This window comes from Bombus impatiens, unplaced genomic scaffold (assembly GCF_000188095.3).
Source record: "Bombus impatiens unplaced genomic scaffold, BIMP_2.2 scf_0463, whole genome shotgun sequence".
NCBI lineage: Eukaryota > Metazoa > Arthropoda > Insecta > Hymenoptera > Apidae > Bombus > Bombus impatiens.
This window is the reverse complement of record NT_176882.1, coordinates 1,205,771-1,224,848: the sequence shown is the minus strand read 5'-3', so window position 1 is coordinate 1,224,848 and position 19,078 is coordinate 1,205,771. Positions and strand designations below refer to the sequence as shown.

The 19,078-nt window shown below is 45.9% G+C and overlaps 1 protein-coding gene across 8 annotated transcripts in view; it reads right to left on the bottom strand.

Moving 5' to 3' along the window:
* LOC100748649 (protein dead ringer) overlaps window positions 1–19,078 on the bottom strand; it is a 139,541-nt gene that overhangs the window by 75,255 nt on the left and 45,208 nt on the right. The window lies entirely within an intron of this gene.

Genomic DNA, 19,078 nt, shown 5'->3' with positions numbered 1-19,078 from the left:
GCGTGCGCGCGGCTCGCGACGGCATATCAGCGGATACGGCGATCAAATGGCTGAAGATTTGTTCCTGTGGAGAAAGGCAACGCGTGCGGTGAGATCGAAACAAGCGACCCGTCGAAAACGTTCGCGGCGGAGGGCGCGAGGGCCTCGAAGCCGGCTTGAGGACCCTACTAAATCGTTGAATGGTACCAAAGTCCGAATGTTTACCCACTGATGGAGGGGCTGCGAATTCTTGGTAGGCATAAAACCCGACTGATGTACGCCAACCGGGCTCAGATCAAAGACTCGGCTTTCAAACAATGTTAACGCGTTGCGCCCGCACTCCGTCCAGCTCACGCTCACCACCGACTACGTCTCCGTTCGCTCGTTTGCTCGCGATGACCTCAAGCCTTTTAATACGATCCGCGGCGGCCAACAAAAGGTACTCTGCGCCGCACCAATGGGACCCAGGTGCGCGAATACTCCGAGAAAAAGATTGAGAGAGAGAGAGACTCTTTGCGAACACTCGTATTCCACTCGTTAGAGGAAATAAAAATTCTCTTAGGTCTTAGACCATTGTATTCGATTTTTGAAAGGAGAGAACTTCTTCGTTTTTCTGAAGAAAAGGAAGAAACATACAGCGATCGTAGAACGTACTTATTTATACCATTATTCTCCAATAAAGCGTTTCCTTCACCGCGTTCACATTCTGCCGTTTCATTTTCCTAGTATCAAATTTTTGTAACAAAGTGGGAGAGCTATGAAAAATGCGATATTTGATTTACTTGGACTCGATTATAATTTGTCTGTAAATGACACAACAAATTTTCATTTTCATGGTTTTCAAATCTTCCTAATCGTAAAAAATTCTTTGCTATCAATTTGATACAAAATTTGACATACTCGCGCCCGATTAATTACTATATAAATGTTATAACAAACAAGTATAACCTACATGCGCCAATATTCCTACTAGCCAGTGTACGTGAAACGGTGAGGCAAACGGTGTAGAGAGACGCGATATTTTCGATCGACTTTATAGCCAAGGAAATCGTTACGCTGGCGACTCGCCGAATAATTTGCGAGGGAAGAACGACAAAGCTTTCTCGGCTGCAGGGAGTTTTCGCGGCGACGCAGTGTTTAGAGAGGCGCGAAATGGGCCGCGAAGATTCGTGCTCGAAACAATGGCTGCCGTGTGGCATTAACGAGTCGGGCCTTGAGCGTCGCTGTGTGCCGGTGACAATATTGTTTTGTCCGAAGTTCGCCGGTGGTCACGAACCGCCACGGTTTCACCACCCGGATATTTATCGTTCCCACTCCGTTTTCCTCTGTGCGGTTCTGTTTCACGCCTATACATAGTAGTTGAAAGTTTTACAACAGCTGGACATATCAAACGTCTAATTGTACCGGGAAATGTTAAATTCTGTCGTAAACCTAAATCGTTTAAATAACTTGCAAAATAATCTTGCTAAGCTACGCGATATGCAATCATGTCAACGTGACTCCGTTGTTACGATGCGTTTTCACGGGTGAAAATTTGTAACACGTCAAACGAAAGCTTTAGCTCGTTGTTGCTTGTATTTATCTGAGCACTCGACGACCTAACCCCATGAGAGATTTCTAAAACCAAATTCCGTAATTAACAGGTCAAGTGTCGTATTTATAATTTTAAAACATCCAAACAGACTCAAGTTGTTTCTCATCTTCCTGTGCCTTTCTTTTCCTTCGTTCGATTGTACATATTTAGCCATTGTTTCGCAACAGAGCGTGCAAATACCTCGTTGTTCGAAAGTTAGAAAGCACGGTTTATTTCACAGATTTCGACGATATAGAGATTCTGTTTCGCGTCTATACGTAACTAGACAGTAGCTGAAAGTTCGATACAACCTGTGAAGACAACAACAACCATCCAACCGCACCACGAAATATTCGATTCTGCCTGAATCTTCGACAAATTTCAATATAGTTCCGTTACGGTAAGCAACTGGTCGATGCGACTGCATAAGTTCGATACGTTTACACGGGAGAAAATGTTTTTCCAATATAAAAGCGAGATGGTGCAGAGGCTGACGATAAACGCGAATAACACGCGAGCGCAGGTGTGGCACGCGACCGATGCGAATTCACGCAACAGCCCGATGCACGCGCGTTTACGAAGCGGCTCCAAGCGGAGAGCTCGCTGCCGGGCAACATAGTGATCGCGGCGTGGTTGCTCGTGTCGCCGTGTAACGCGATATCGCGTTAAACCGTGCCCTTTCGCCTCTCGCGCTATTTCCTGTCGACTTTTTTTCCTTCCACCCGCCACGCATCGAGCTGCCCGGGTATTTCGCGTGCCGCTCGTTCTCCTTCTTCCCTCTTTCGTTTCTCCCTTCTTTTTCCCCGGAGGACGCTAAATGGACCGTGCACCGTCACGAAAAGAGCACCGAAAGGGTCGACCATCCACGACACTAACACCCTCTGCCCCATTTTTTCCACCTTGCAATCGTGACTTTCGCGGAACTACATGGACATTTATACGAATCAATCTGTGTATACGCGTCAAACTGATAAGTACGCGACTAACGTCCAATTCTTGGAAGATAAATTAGTTAATACCATGATTATAAGATTAATAAATAAATAGATAGTAGCAAGTTTCAAGGAAAATTTCAAAAATGCCATGGCACGCGATATCATCGTTTTGTTCTCATTTTTAATTTATGATCGACAATTACGATCAACGTGACTTCTAAACGGAAAATGTATCAACGTGATTGAAACAATAACGAGAAGCTTTTCGCCGTTCGATCGCATACCTCACACCGCCGTTGCGTTCTTTAAATTTGTCAAAGTTTCGACAAAAATTCGTAGCACACGATTCGAAGGAAAAATCACGGATATTAATAACGAGAAATGCTTCTCCTCTAAAATCTCTTGTCAGTTTCTCGAGTGTCATAGCTAGAAGATGAACTTTTTAGGCGGGCAGTGCGACAAGTGTGGTGTAATTTCAACGAGATTCGCAACCAGTTCGAGGTCGGATATTCGTGAAAGAACGCGTGGCCAAAGTGTGCCGCTCTTGAGTACCTGGAACGCGCTAACGATTTTAATAACATTATTAAGAGAGAGGTTGAAACGACGAAAGACAGGGGAACGGTTGCCGGTGTGCGAATGATTTGTGGCGTGCACGCCGGTTTCCAACTTGGCAAATTGGACAATTACAGAGAGGAAGCGTAATGCTCGAGATGTTCGGCTAATTCGAAGCTAACGAAGCCTCGCGAACCAGCCCCGAGGAGAGGGATCGCATCGGTCATCGGGCTGCATGTGGGACGTTTGATCAAAAGCGAATCGTCGTCATGGGAAAGCGCACCGCGTTGCTTTCACGGAAATGTCCCTTAATTACCTTCGAAATTGAGCTCGATTCGAGGCGGCGCGAAGAAGAAAGAAAGTAAGAGCGTGCCAGGCGGCTGGACAATTTTGTCAAGAGTCTCCAATTTATCTTCGATCGATCACGCGATTCACAACTCCCCCCGAAAACTTACCCTCGAGACGTTGTTCTTGGCGATAAGAATCGCGACACGTTGCCAGAAAATCGTGTAACGTCGATTGCGGGCTGGCAAACGAATGGCGCTAAATGGCGTTCACCGAATAATTGGTTCACGGTTGACCTTGACGATCTCGCGTGAACGTTCGATCGAAGATAATGGCGCGAACGATACCCGTTCCGATCCACGCGCTGATACGACGCGATATTAAAAGAAACGAAAGAGGAATATCCGATCGATCCACGTTTCAGAGAATGTACATCGGTTTGAAGAACGAACAGCTGTAGAGAGCGTTTATTTAAACGAGGGTTTAATTCATACTCGATAAAACGGACTACTCTTGCGGTTTCAATCCACTTATGCGAACATGAACGCTTATTATACGAACGCGAACTCCTATTATTTGAATGAAAAATCGTGCTACGTATATAGGATCGGTAGACTACCCTTATCGCATGTACTTCAATTATAATAAACTGTTTGTCGTCGAACAAGCCCGTATAAACGGAACTGTAGCGTGGTATTGGTTCACGATCGGTCTCCACGATCTTGAGTAAACGTCCGATCGAAAATAACGAGGCGAGCTACGTCCAATTTGATCCACTCGATGATAGAAGGCGATAGGAAGAAAAACGAAGAAGAAATATGGAATCGATCTATGTTCCAAAGAACATGCACAGGTTGGGAGAACAAACGACGGGCATTTGTCAAAGCGGAAGCGAAGAATCGAAAAAGTCGAGAGACAGGTGAGAGCATGGATTTCGTTCCACGTCCGCGGCGGAGATTCATTGGACGTCACGTAGGTATAGAGGGTTCGTTGAAAGCAAAGCCCGACAGTGGCATTCTTCCGCGCCGATGACGGACGCACGGAACGAATTCATGCAGATGCAGAGAGAGAGAGAGAGAGAGACGACGACTGGTTTTTCTTGGTTGCTCGAGCGAAGAAAAGGGGTCCACGGCCGCCGCGGAACCGTATTACGGATTCACCGAACGATCTCGGACTCGGTGCCATTATCGGCTCGCTAATAATATGCGCCAGAGACACTAAATCACGTCACAAAAGGCCGAGGTAGCGAGGAGATCGTTGAATGGCCGTTGACCGGCCGGCCGCAGGATTTCAATTTGTCTCGATTGCCGCGACGCGAATATTAACAGCCGCCCAAAGATCGCGTTCTACGTTGTCACAAGACGAATCGATGGACAAATGGTCCGTGTTGGCGATTCAAGAGCAAACACGGTAAAAATGAAAGGACACCGTAGTTTTGCGATATCGCGATTATAAAACGAATGGTGTTTCAGAATTTTAATTACGAAAGAATACAGACTCTTTTCAAACTACGTAGATAGACCAGTTTCGACTGTTTCAAAAGATCGAGGCTCCTTAAGTTTTCCCGATATGATTTATCGAAGAATGGAATATGTGAAAGTTGACAGAGAGACATTTCGTTGCGTAATGCAGCGTAGAAAATCAGCAACGAAGAAAGATCGCAAACACCGAAGCTCTAGGAAAGGGAATAAGTATCACGACACGAGTTACCATTTGCGTTTAATTGCCGAAAAAGTCGCCAAAGTTTCTACGTCTCTTTGAACGCGTCCGGGTAACGTACCGCCTTAATTCGTAACTAGACTTCGTCTTGTATCGTTCATTTACGTTCGCATCGATCACCGCGATCATGACTGAAAAATAGAGTCGGAGTAGATGAGATGTCGCTCAGGCCGTTCGATAAAATCACAAAGAGCGGAAGAGAAAGAACGAAACGCAGTGTGGATGCATCGAGTTGAACGCGCGCGCCGCTCGCTCGGCTCGATCATTTTTCATCGTCGATCGCATTAATTACCATCGAGATAGTTCGATCGCTCGGCACGGTCATTAAAACGATCGATTAAAGGGGGGGAGAGGTCACACTCGGCGACCGTTAATAGCATACGGTGCGCGTACGTTTAGTACGATCGATTAAAGATACCCTAATGATTCTCTCGTAATTCCTCGTTCCCGATATCGCGTCGATCCGCAGTCCAGCTACTCCGGCCAGGCTCCGATCTCATTTATCATTTTGCATTGCAAATGCGCGCCGTGCTCCTAGCGCCGTACAGTGCCGCTGAAATTCGCGGACGACCGTCCAATGGATCGAACGCTGGCGAGAATTTGCATTTCAATCGAACGAGGTTCGGTCTCGAGAAACTTTCAAAGCCAGAGTTCACAGTGCTTCTCTAACCATATTCCCATACCGTAAGATCTACAGTCGGTTCGATATCGGATCGATGTATCTTAACGGTGCGCCTTAATCATCGAGCGCACGCACCCTGTACGCTATCTCGACCGACTTTCTGCGAAGGAGAGGCGCAGGTGCGATTTTACGCAACAGTTCCACATGTCCTTTTCACAATTCGTGCGGGGCCACGTGTAATTCACGGTTAATTCGTACCGAAACGACCGCAAGGCGAACACATCGCGATTCTTCCTCGAATCTTCGTCGTCGCGATTATCCTAGCATCTCGTACGCGTTACGAATTATGGCAACGCGACGATACACCATGCCGGTTTTCTTCGCGATACAAATGTCGGCCAGGTTGATTTACAGTGGTTCTCGTTTTTATCGATCATCCATGGTGTACGGTGAGCGAAGTGGAACGTAAAACAAAGTGCTATAGGCAGAGACCACAGAATCTATCATGGTCCAAGCAGGGTAGCGAGCCAAGTAGGTAGGTCCGTGAGGAAGTTATGGCCGCTACATCCGCTTCCGTCCCACGCTCCTATATTTTCCTTTTCAGTCAGCCTTGCTCCTACTCGCTGCCCGATACTTAACGGTTTACGACGCACGATCTTATCAACCCCTCGATGGTTTCTCCGACGCCTCGCTTCTGGCCCTTCCCTTAAACCAGAACGCCGTTGTGTCTCGCCAGTCTTCGAGGGAGGGGAGAGAAAATTCTTGAAACGTCGAAATATTTTCACCCGGTTACCGATTATCCGAAGGATCGTGTGTGTGTTACCAACAACCAAAGAACATTCCTGCGGTAGGGCACTTAAGGAACTCCGGGCTGCTTGTTCTCCTGGGTGCGATAAAAACCGCGTAAAAAGTAAAGCGATTCCCGCCGATACTCCACCGATAACTCTTTATCTTGCGCTTCTACAGCTTGTTCTGCGAGAAGAAGCTACATTACCGTTTCTTTTAACACGGTTCGGTGTATTTTCCTCTTTAGAGAAGAGGAGTGCTTCCGGTAAAAGGCATCGGTGGACGATCGATTTACGATTCTATTTATAGAGGACTAGCTATGTGCGTGAAACACGTGTTTACGTTTATGCGAAAATGAATGCTGCGTTTCGCGTTCTGGTATGCCTCAGCATCTTGGCGAAGCGCGATTAGAACCGCCTACGTTTACACAAATTTGTACTCTTATGAATACGAGTAAAGTATCAGGAACTAAACGGAGGCCTGTTTCATTTACTATATAAACATTGTAACCAATGTTTTCCTCCGACTATTTTATTTGATTCGTGAATATATGATTTTGCAAATTGTTCCCACTTCAAGTCAGGATAAAAAAATGGCAAAGTTTCGAGCGCCATGTCGGGATGATTTCCAGCAAAATTGCATCGCCAGATGATTAGGGACAGGGTAGGAGGACAGTGGAAGCGGTAGTACATGGTGAACGAGACCACGCGGTGAAAGAAGATGTTCACCGTGGATAAGGGATCTCCTACACATTGTGCGGTACATCGGTGCACGCGACGTTGCACGCAATCGCACGTACGGGCGAAGTGCAAAGGGCGAAGCAACGGTAGCTCGCGATCGACTCTTACCGCGCTCTTATTTAGCGATCTCGGTTTATTCGAGATAGCCTGAGATCAAAAACGATGAACGCTATGGTGAACAGGATAATTAATGTCGCGAACTACTGCTGCAAAGACGGGAGCAATAGACGACGACTCGAGGGTGGTCTAAGGATCCGAAGAAAGAAGACAGAAGTCGCCTTCCAAACTATAATTAAGTTTTTGTTCCCGTTTACAAGTAACTTGGAAGAATTAAATTTCTTTTCAATTATTCTATATAAAAATCGTTTTGTTTACCATTGCCAGTACACAAAGTTTTTACATTTACAAGAACATTTGTTCGAAAGGTGGACAAACGACCAGTTAGAAAGATTCGATAGAGAGTCGGAAGGCTTCGAAAGGAAGACGAATTAACTCGTTCAAATTGCAAACCTCCTCGATACGAACCTATTTATTCAACAATCACCTATTTCCGCCTGTATTGTTTTGTTTGCTCTGGAATTTACACGTAGCACGTGTTAAAAAACTAGAACTAAAGCTTGCAACACGATTTATCCAATTCGCGATCCGTTGTGTAGTACGAACCCCTCCTTTAGAAAGCTTCTCAATTACTTTCAAAGACGCAACTCTCGTCTGGTTGCATTTGCGAAAAAGCCGAACCACGATGCGTGTTGGACGAAATTGCTCGTGCACGGGTTGTCGCGCTTATCGAGTAAATGGCGTACAAAGCGTGGCACGTGCTCCTCGAAGGACAGGGATGCCGCCCCCGTTTGCACGCTCGATTGAACTCGATTTCTCGAACGATCCGGTCTCATCGTGTGCCAATACGCGTTAAAAAGGGTTAGTAGTTCATAGGTCTTTCGTTTAGTGCTCGGAGCGTTTCGTTTGTACACGAAGGGGTTTATGTACAAGGAATTATGCACGCAATAGATTGCTTCCCAATTATCTCGGCCTTGCGATCGAATACATAATTAAACGGGTCGGTTGCGTGCGTGCAGCCTGCAGAATCGATTCCGTGGCGTTCGTTCGTTCGTTCCTCGAAACCGCGCAATTTTCGCGAAACGGGAGCAGCATCTTCGACGTTAGACAATCGTTGACCAGACCGATAACCGTAAAACGTATTGCTCGGCGAGGATTCGAGCCGTGGTCAAAGATAATCTCGGGCATCTTGGCAGGGACACAAAAAGACGTTCTCCTTTCTCCGTGGTCGGCTACCGAAGGTACAGGCTTTTCTTGCGAGCATGATAATAGCGACCGTGCGAGATAGAACGAAACGACCGAGCGTATCCAGGAAAAGCTGCGTAATACACACCCTTTTGGATCCTGCGATCCTACTTTCTTCCCGGTTGATTTATTTTTCTCGAGATAAGGTTTCGAATAGAAAAGCTGCACCGTATTTCTTTAAAACTGGCCAGACGAAATGGATGGCGTCGAGTCGAATGACGATCCCTTCGTTTCGGGGAGAAACAGCCTCTCTATATATACTCTGAAACTGGTAGCTTTGCCTCGGTTAATATCGAAATACGGAAAACGTTTCCCTCGTTTTCCTCGTCTAAAATTATCGACGACTCCCAGTAACGCAACAATGCAGCACAGAGGCACGTGGATGGTTTGTAGGAACGACGACGGTAGCCGATGACTTCTCCTAAAATTACCCGCCGTACGATCGTCACCCTGTTTCGCTAACGCTCCTATATAGCCGGAACGAGTCGCGTGCCATGCCAGGCACTTTAGATAGTCCCTTTCACCGTACTTCGTACGATCCAACCCCTTCTAGGTTCGTCCACTCATCTTTCGCCCGCGTTGACTTCCTAATGCCGTCTGGGACGAGGAGCCTTTGGCCCTTCGCAGCTGCCAGCTGCCGTAGCTCGTAATTCTTCTGCTCTCCTCGGGACCATGGTAATTTAAAACGCACTTTTGCACCGAGCGTACAGATCCAAACGTATATACAGCATGCGAAAAAGCTGCTAACTGCGCTCGTAATAATCTTAGAGGAGAAGCGTCGAGTCTTCTCTTTACCAGTTGAATCCGTCCCTTCTGCACGACCTTTTAAATCGTATCACGCGGCTCGATTCGACCAGTTTACGCGAGAAAAAGAGCAGAAACACGAGTTCCCTGAGCTGTCGAGCTCTTTTTGCGCCGCACCCCCTTAACGGCGACGGTTTCATTTAGAGTCTAGACGTCCCCGTGGCCGGGTTCCCGGTATCTCTGATATTTATAATCGCGAAACTCGCCTCGCATTAAAAGGCCCGATTCTCGGATTAGCGGAAGCCAGACCAGTCTTAGATCTCGCGCGAGAGACGACCGACACATGTCGTGTCAAAAGGCAACGCCCCACCCCTTCGCTCCATCTCGCTCGTTTCGTAGACTGGTCACCCTCTGTCTCTCTCTTTCTTCTTCTTCCCGTCGTCCTTCCATCGCTGCTGGCCCACGACACATCCCGTTTCTTGCGCCACTCGATCTCTGCTTCCCATTTTCCGTTCTCCGCTTTCAAACGTTCCGTAAATATCCCGAACGACATCGTGCTCGGGATGTTTCGACTCATCGAGATCGTCCAGTCCCCGAATTCCATCAGCGAGGTGACTAAAGGTAGCATTTCCTACGACCGTAGCACGTTCCTAAATACTACACCCCCGTTCACAGATATCAGAGCATTTACGGAAAGTTACAAAATCAAATGGAACAACGACGTTATCGATAAGACAATGGCGCGGTATCTTCGTAATGGTTGCGAGGAACTGACGATAACACGAGCCAAAGTTACCTCTGTTCTTGTCTATTACATAAAGACCAGGAAAAAGCAAACACGATAAACGACTTAAAAATTTAAATAATCCGTTCAATTCCATCAAAACTGTTTCTTAGTTTGGCTACGAAACGAAATACGCGCTTTTGAAACGTGGCGATCGTTTCGAAAACGATGATTCGGAAAATTTCGTAGATTTATCATTCACATTCGAGAAACTTGTATCTAACAAGTCGCGCCCCCTTCGATTATCTCACTAGGCAAGCGACATCAAAATCAAAAAGTCAACAAAAATGCTCTTGTCGCGTTCTTCCAGCGGACTCTTCGTATGCAAATAACGCAATAAAGTCACATCGTGCCAATACAAACGTAGTTTGGATTTTTCCAGCGTAGCTTCGATACAGATTGCGATAATGATCTTCTATCGTGTGTATAGTGTTCGATCCTCGTGGCAAAAGGACAGTTGGTCGAAGCAAAGACAGGCTTTCTCTCGCTCTATTTGTCGGCTCGAATTCTTCTTGACTCACGTGCGTCGTCGCGGCTGCACGCGTGGTCGAATAATGCGAACGAGCGTGTCTCGTGGATAGCGCAATTAAGCAAATGACGCGTCCCACGCGTGCCTTTCTTCCTCCCTTTCCTTTCCGTGCGAATCTCCCCGCGAGAGCGAAAGCACCCACCGACCATGCGCGCTCCTTCCTCCTCGTTGCATCCTCGAGCGACGAAATTAATTTCGTTCGAGAGCGAGTTCGTCGCGGAGACAGGCCGGAATAATTTAATAAACGGCACGACGACCTTAAGTCTTAGCTCGTTTGCGGTCTTCCACCTTTCCTCCGCACCGATGAAAGAAGACCCATGACCAGGGGCACGTTGCACGTTTTGCGTATCCCGATCGATCGAAGGTGAAGGTTCTTAAGAGTAAGAGAAGCAACTGCACCGAAACTTAATTAACAACAACTAGATATATATCTGTTTAAAGAAAGACATAGATATAGCTTTGGCCAGAACGCACAGATCCTAGAATCGTCACCAAATCGACAAGCACTGGTCAAACGTTTGTAATATACGGAAATTTGCATCTTTCAGACGGATAATAAATTACCAAAGCTAACAGATCGTGCACCGAGCGCATTGTCTTCTCCCATCGTCCATCAAATTTCATCACGATCAACTACCATCGACAATTTCACGGTGCCATTGAAAAAAATGTCCTAAGAAACGAACGGTTCCCGAACAATGAGCGTTGTTTCGCTGATTATCTCGTCGTGTGCGATCGCAATGAGGGCAAACGCGTGTATACTCCGAAAGAGACGATATTCGACAAGCGATATAACCGTCATTTTTCGGCAGCTGCGATCACTCGCTGCCGGCTATTATGTGTAATTTTCGGGATAAGGTGGCAATGTCCGGTCACCTTTAGGGAATTCCGCTCGGAAAAAAGCGCCGATCGGACCACGACAAGCGCCGTATGTACTTACACCGGCCAATGTCGTATTACTCACACAGCGACGGTTCCTTTAAGTACACCAAACGTCTTTCTCGGTCTGTTTTTCACGAACAAAAGCCACGTAACACGTATGCAACACCTGCAATCACGGAAGTAGTGGCGCGCCGAGCTCTCGCGTCTTCTACGTTTCGTTCATCGGAAGATTTTAAGCGGATAACGACGATGATCTAGAGGAGAATCGCGCAAACTTTTGACAGCGCCATGGAAACATCAAGGGGGACGCTGCGCGATGTCACGCACCATTTCACCATGAGCGATACCTTTCGCGTTATCGGCACGATAGGACGACCGCGTAATAACTTGGGCAGTTTCGAAAGTTACGAGGATATTAAGGAGAAGATGCAGAATTCCTGGACAGTTTGGCCGCGACGATTCTAAACCGAATTCTTTCGGAACCCGAGGCGTGGATAATTGCGCGCGAGAGACGCTAATGAGGCGAGACGAACGCGACGGACCGCGCCGCTGTAGAACCCATATAAATTACCTAGCATGAACGACTGCATCGTGGAATCCCTTCGAACGAGCATTTGCATAAGAGACTCGAACTCGCGTCGGTGAGAAAAAAGAAGAAAAAAAAGAAAAATCCCGGGCATTGTGCCGCCTCTCCTCGCGGAGGAAATTAAAACGAACGATTGTGTAGCGCGTCTCTGGTTTTATGAAAATCTCCGAGGCGAAAAATCACTGGGGTTTTCAATGATCCTCGCCTAGCCTCCTTTTACGCTCGTTTTCCAACAGGTTGTCTCGTCCACGTGACGAAAGTACGAAGAAGAAGAATCGACCGCTAAGAGGTATACCGACTATGAGCGACGACTGGCGAAGAGGTATACCGACCATTCACTGATACCTGCAAGAAAAATTACGAGGTTTGATACGGCTACCACGGAGAAGGGGAACGCAACTATCCGTAATAGTGGCGCGCACCAACGACACGGGGAAAATCGGTCGACAAAGGACGATCGGAGATAATCTCCTTTTGTGATCGCGACTTGAATCGCAACAGACACCTTTGTGTCGGCTTCGAACGCGAGACCGTGAATACGCCGTGGAAAAAGAACCAAGAGAATTCCGACATTTGTCTCCTCTTTCCACGCGGACCAACGAGTGGAGGAGGACGCGAGGGGAGGGGGGACGATATTTTACATACATACGAACATGCTCGAGTATACAGTCCCTCGAGACGTTCGAAGAAACGTGTGTGTATTCTCGTATACGACTCGTACGTATGGATGTAAACCGTGAATGAATACAGGCGACACTTGCACCCACATGATTCATTGAAATTCAAATGATATCTCCGCGGCTCGACGACGACCGCGACAACTACAACGAAGAAGAAGAAGAAAAGGAGGAAGATGATGATCCTCCTGGACCAGCTTGTGTCCGAAGAAATAGAACGATGTATGCGAGTACGATGTGGATACGATACGTTGTGGTGTGGTTAGTCGCCGATGAGATCGACCGCGACACCCCATGGAAACGCACGTGCTTTACATATATGCTTATAGCCCAGCAAAGATATTCATTATAATAGCGAGGGCACAGGCTCGTGTAATATAATGCAGCTTTGGTATGCTAACCGGGGTCAAAATATAACTCTTCTGACGGCGTCGAGATTCGTGTCGGTCGTTTGTCGTTCGTGATGGAGACATCTCTGAATTCCTATGTGTAGGTACGCTTCCTACGCGGGCGTCCCTTTCCCTCTGATCGTGACTCTTCCGAGCAACGGCTACCAGGCGCCTTCCATGATTTATCGTTGATTTTAATTTCTATTTAACCGCCGACATTAATACAGGAAAGGAATTATTTCCCTGAGCTAGGAAAATATTTCTAGATCTTTTTAACCTTTTCGTCGTGAAGATTAAAATATTTATATTCGTTTGAAACATCGTATCGGATCTTCCGTTACTTTACCAATATGTACAAGTATCAGACGTGCCAATATGTTAATTACCTGTCAATGTTACTCATTGTTGCCGACATTCTCCTAGCTTCAGATACGATTTATGCAACATGAAGTTGCGCTATTATCGCTATCTTTGCCATGAATTTCCAAGAAAGGCGTTACATATTCTGATTTTCCACTTTTCTGGAATTTTCTCCCCTTATATCTGATCGAAGAAGGAAATGGAAAATTGCATCTCCCTCGAAAGGGAGAGCGTAGCAGCAATTCATCACATCCTGTAAAAGAAAATCTGATCTTCGAGTGGTGCACCATGGCGTAACGAACCAATTTGCCCGTCGCCTAAACCGCGATTCTATCGATGCGCACTACTTACAAGATTTCTATCTCCGTGGAATTACGAGGAATGACGGTCACCACACACGTAAACTTCAACATCGTTTTGGCCAGCGCGCGAGAGATTCGATGCCAAGATAATACCGACTGACGTCTTTTTCTGAAGATGCTCGATATCGAGAGATCATCGCTAATCGTGTGTCTCATATTTCTTCGAGAACGTCATATTATGGAAAACTAAATGTTAAGATCGGCTCGACGTTTCAACATTCCATAATTTTTATCGTCTTTCTGCTTGAATGTGTCTAACGATGAAAATTAGCTCAGCCTATATTTCCAAACAAAAATGTACTGATAGTCTCGCTGTCTTTTACGGGATCGCAAATAGACTGCGAATAATTGAGCCACTCAGAGGCCGCATTAATCAGTTGCAAAATTGGAAAGTAAAGAGTAGTGATAACGTTGTAAGCGTTATTCCTTCGAATCTATCTTGCAATTTGCTGTTGCTTGTGCCTTTTTTTACGATAAACGAAATTATGGAAGCAAATCGTTTGTGTTCTGAGAGTCGAACATTCATCGTGTACTCGAGTAATAAAATTAGAAAATTTCTGCCCGTTCTACGTTGTCCGCATTCCGTACGTTTCTTGCGTCTTTGAATCTTCCATAAATTTTTAATTTCCATTCTATCGTGAAGATAAGGAACGAGGATCTTCGTCATATATTCAGATCAAATCCTAACTATTCGTCTACCAGCTACGCTCGTGCAGATTATATGCGGTCGATCCGGCCGCAAAACCAACGTAAAAAGAAGCGCCAAAAGGTCCCAGTTGCCCCAGCGGTTGCTTCCAACCATTTTTCCCGAGACCCGTCTTATTGGCGCCGAAGAAAAGTGCGATAAAGGCGAAGAAAGCCAGGTTATTCCAGGTTTACCCGAACGGAGAATACTCTTCGAAGATTCCGCTAACGGCTGAAAGAAGGACGCAAAGAAGCAAGAAGACTACCAAACGAGAGAGATCGCCGTGCAATTGGTTGGTTCTAACGAGCGCGCGAGAAAAGCGTAGGTAGCTTAATGGCCATATTTACAGCCTCATCCAATTATTAGGTAAACACGAAGAATCCGCGGGTCAATATCGTTTCTTCTTTTTCCCTTCCCTACTTTTTTTCTCCTCCTTTTTAAGTAAGAAGAACTGACGCTGTTGAAACGTTTACCAGGTAAGCGATGCAGGTGTTGTGCGCAATGTAAGTGGATTAGCCCAGCACACGGTTCTCCGGTAACACCGTCGTCCGTAATTTCGCGGCTCGTTCGAGGCTTTGCTACCCTGTTACGATTCTCTTCTCCATTCGAGTCCCGTTTAGGAACGAGCCTGGAGCTGCATCCTCGCTAAAGCAACAGCGAGAAGCTGCGTAAACGCGTGACCGCTCGCCGTTGATTTTGTCGTCAACGAGCGTCCTACGAAGATTTTCCGAATCGTCCGAGATCCGCCTGGATTGCAACGAAACGAGATACACGCGAGACACGTTGCGAGCGTAATAAAACGTCTTCTTAGTTGATCACGCGCCTTTTCTTCTACGCCAAATATGTAGGATTCCTAGAGGAACATTCTTCGGCAAAATTACTAAAGCTCCGTCCTTATTCAAACATTAACGAGGTTTTTCTATTATTGTATGTTCGAAAAAGAGTTAAATATAAACTTGTCGAAACGTTAGAGCTCGTCTGCACCGAAGCAACAACGAGCAACTTTTGTCTTGTCCCCTCTTGTTGCCAATTTCCAATTTACAACCAACAGATCTCACAAAGGACATAACCTAACAATCACGAAGATGGTACTCCGCTAGGGGTACCCACGTGATAATCAAACAGCCAAAAAATTCTACCAAATGTTCAAATCGGACAAATTGTGAATGTAAACAACTAAATAAATAAAAAAAAAAATTTCCAATTTAAAACAGACGGCAATATATAGAAACGTTTAGTCCACGTCGAAGCAACCAGCGGTCACTTTTTCAAGAAAAAGGGAACATCAACGGAAGGTTCCTCGTTGTTGCCTGGATGAGGTCGTGGCTCGAGCTTTTTACTCGTTCCTTTTGAAGAAACTGGCTTCCCGAATGCAGGAGAATTAACAAACCGTTGCACCGCCGCCTCGAGAAACGAAGGGTGCCACAATGGAACCGTAAGCTGTAAGCTCGGACAATTGCCTTCTTCTGTGAACGAGGCTTCGTTCAATAATCATCTCGTTGCACCCTGCCTGTAATTGCGCTTCTGCATGCATGGACCTACTAATTGATCGATAACCGGCAATACAAAGATAATGACCAGTGAGAATGGCAGGTCGGTTGAAGAAAGAAAACCGAGAATCCGTAGAAAGGGACATTAATTGACGAGCTGGACGTACTGCCGACTAATTAATATATCGTGACTCGTTCAGGGGGGTTTCGAGAGATGAAACGGGGCTGCAACGACTAGCCTCTTCGAGGTAACTTCGTTGCGGAAGATTCATGGAGGAACAAATTATGTTTACCGGTTAGACTCCGCCGACCCGTTCGCCATTCACTTCGGTAGAACGTATTCATTATCGATAAACTTTATGAAATAACGTTTCGTATGACCTGACGGTTATTTCTCTACGTTTGATAATTACAAAACGTTCGATACGTAGGAGCACACGTGTCGTGCAAGCGTCGTATAATATTCGTAAGCGACTTTTGTGCTCGTCCAACTTTCCATATCGCAAGGCCATCGAAACTCGCGAGGCCAGGCTTTGTTTCGCAAACGCGCGAAGAAAAACTGAACTATTATTTGCGTTATTCCGTGTTCGCGAGCTACGATTTCCCGCGGTAATGGCCTGATAATTAACGATAATCGGTTCTCTATCCGATTTCCTTTTTACATCGTCTGCAATTTTTCGAGCTTCGAATAACTAATCGATATCGCATCGATGTAATTACACCGCGAATGTTTACGCATTTGGGAGAAATCTAAGATTCAAAAAATCTACAAAGCGCGATATTTAAAGTAGAGCATTTACCACGACGATTCGGTAGCCGAAAGAACTTTCCGTTTAGATTCCATATTTTGAATTATGTCCGTAGGAATATAAAATTTCACAGAGATCCGCAGTCTAATTGTAATCATTTGAATAAATAAGTGTTTTTATGTTACATTCCTGCGATATAAGGCCTATTATCCACTTAGCTTGGAATTTAATTGACTGAACGAGCCGTGCACTTAACTTTGCATATGTTTATTCTGCAGCAAAAACATCGTCAGAGCCTTCTTGCACAATAATTTACCGATTAATATCGGTGAATCGACGAGTTACAGGTTGTAGTTTATAGATCCCTTTACAATCTTACACAATTCCACATCGAACGAAATAACGAAATAATTTGTAATTTACAAACTTTCGTCGTAGGATCTCATTTGATCGAACGTTACTGTTATACGATAAAATCGACCAGTACCATTGATCTACGACTCGTAACTCGTCAAATTCTACGAAATATGAGCCCGAACAAGGTGCGAAAGAACCTTCGTAATAATACAATTGCCTCGTAATTCTCTTTAAGTATACATAACGTATAAACGACACGTACAATGAGAATACCAGCGATCTCAACGACGCCAACAGCTCCTCCCCGTTTTCTGCCAAAAAGTTTCGCGACAAGGTGTGATTCGCACCCGCGATCTCCAGTCATCAGCTGGGACAGCAGCGACGACAAACGACCACGCACGAATCGTGGGCCGCGTTTAAACGTGCCGGCGCATTTGCATAATGATAACGCATTTGCATAATCACAATGATAACGCGAGAAGGATCCACCGGCTGATACACGTATCCTGCATGGTTATACGTGTATAAGATATACACATGCACGGACGCGCGTATGCATAGATTACAAGAACTCGAAGCTGTTCGAACCGACACACCTAACCGAAGCATCGTGTAAGTACGAGCGAGAACACGCTCGTGGGTGTGCATTACGCTGGCTCTGGACGCATGCACTAACACGGTCGCGAAACCGTGTAAAGAGCCGCGGTACACACGTCGGTATATGGCAGCGAAATACCCGGCAATTTGCAGCTTTACGAGTTATTTCACAATGGCTGCAAAGTATAGTGCTACAGTATTATACTGGCCGTGATAGCTGGAGTGCACGGTCAGTGAACGGTGGTGCGAGCAGGGATGATGCGCGGCAAGATACGTGTAGGTGCAGTTAAAGTTGCAACTCGGAGACGAGGAGGATCGTGTTCCTAGCCATCGGTGGCTCGCTGTCTGTGTACCATGGGTGCACGTACCAGCCGGTCTGGTTTATTGAAACGGACTTTCGTCTTCGACAGAAAAGCCTCCTATTCAGTTTCGAGAAAACAACTGAGAACTATAAACTCGTCGAAGCTTGGATACTTTTATCCTGGCGCCTCGTTAGCGCCTCGTCGGAGGTTGAAAGGTTGCCCAGAACGCTAGAGTTACGTCGACGATGATTCTTTCTAGTAAGCTGAATGTCAATGGAACGATTATCAACGGTGATTGAGAATATCGGTAGGAAGTTCGAGGGGCGATTAATTACAACGAAATCACGGTTTAGTCTAACGTTCGCAAATTGCTAGCTTGGAAGATTGGGTCGAATCTTGAGAAGTCGCGAATAACGCGATAAACACGAAGGGAATGATCGTCGATGGTAATTGACGATTTTCGTAGAACGTTCGCGAAGGGAGAGGGGAGAGGTGTGCAAAAACGTCGCAACGCATACACTTTTTCGTCTAATGTTCATAGTTGCTCGACTTATCGATTGCGCGATTGATACAAGCGTTAGATGGACGATTTCGTAATAAAGTTATCGCTGAGAGAAACAAACCGATCACAAGAAGCATATTTACCGAGTGTTATAAATCCTCATGCTGCGTTAACGATTGCGATACTCCGTTTTATTGGTTGCACGATCGTTACACGAATTGTTGCGCAATCATGAACATATTGTGAAAAGAACTACAAAAATCTCCTGATCGTAAATCTAGCGTTGACTATTAATACAGGATCGTATAATTCACGAGTCGAACTTTAATATTCGGCATTATCGTCAGAGGCTCGCGTAATCGAAAGATCGTAGCGCGATTACGTGGCAAGATCGAAATAAAACGAACGAATTGCGATGAAACGATCGCTAGAATGGCAGCAAAAAGGACGCGAGTCGCGTACATCGCGTGAAATCATTTGTATTGCTCCGTATTTCAATCGCGACGAATGAAAGCGGCAGACGGAAAACGACAGCCATAACTTTGCCCCAGTCGACGCTTTCAATTGCATTCCAATCGATGGAAAAGCGA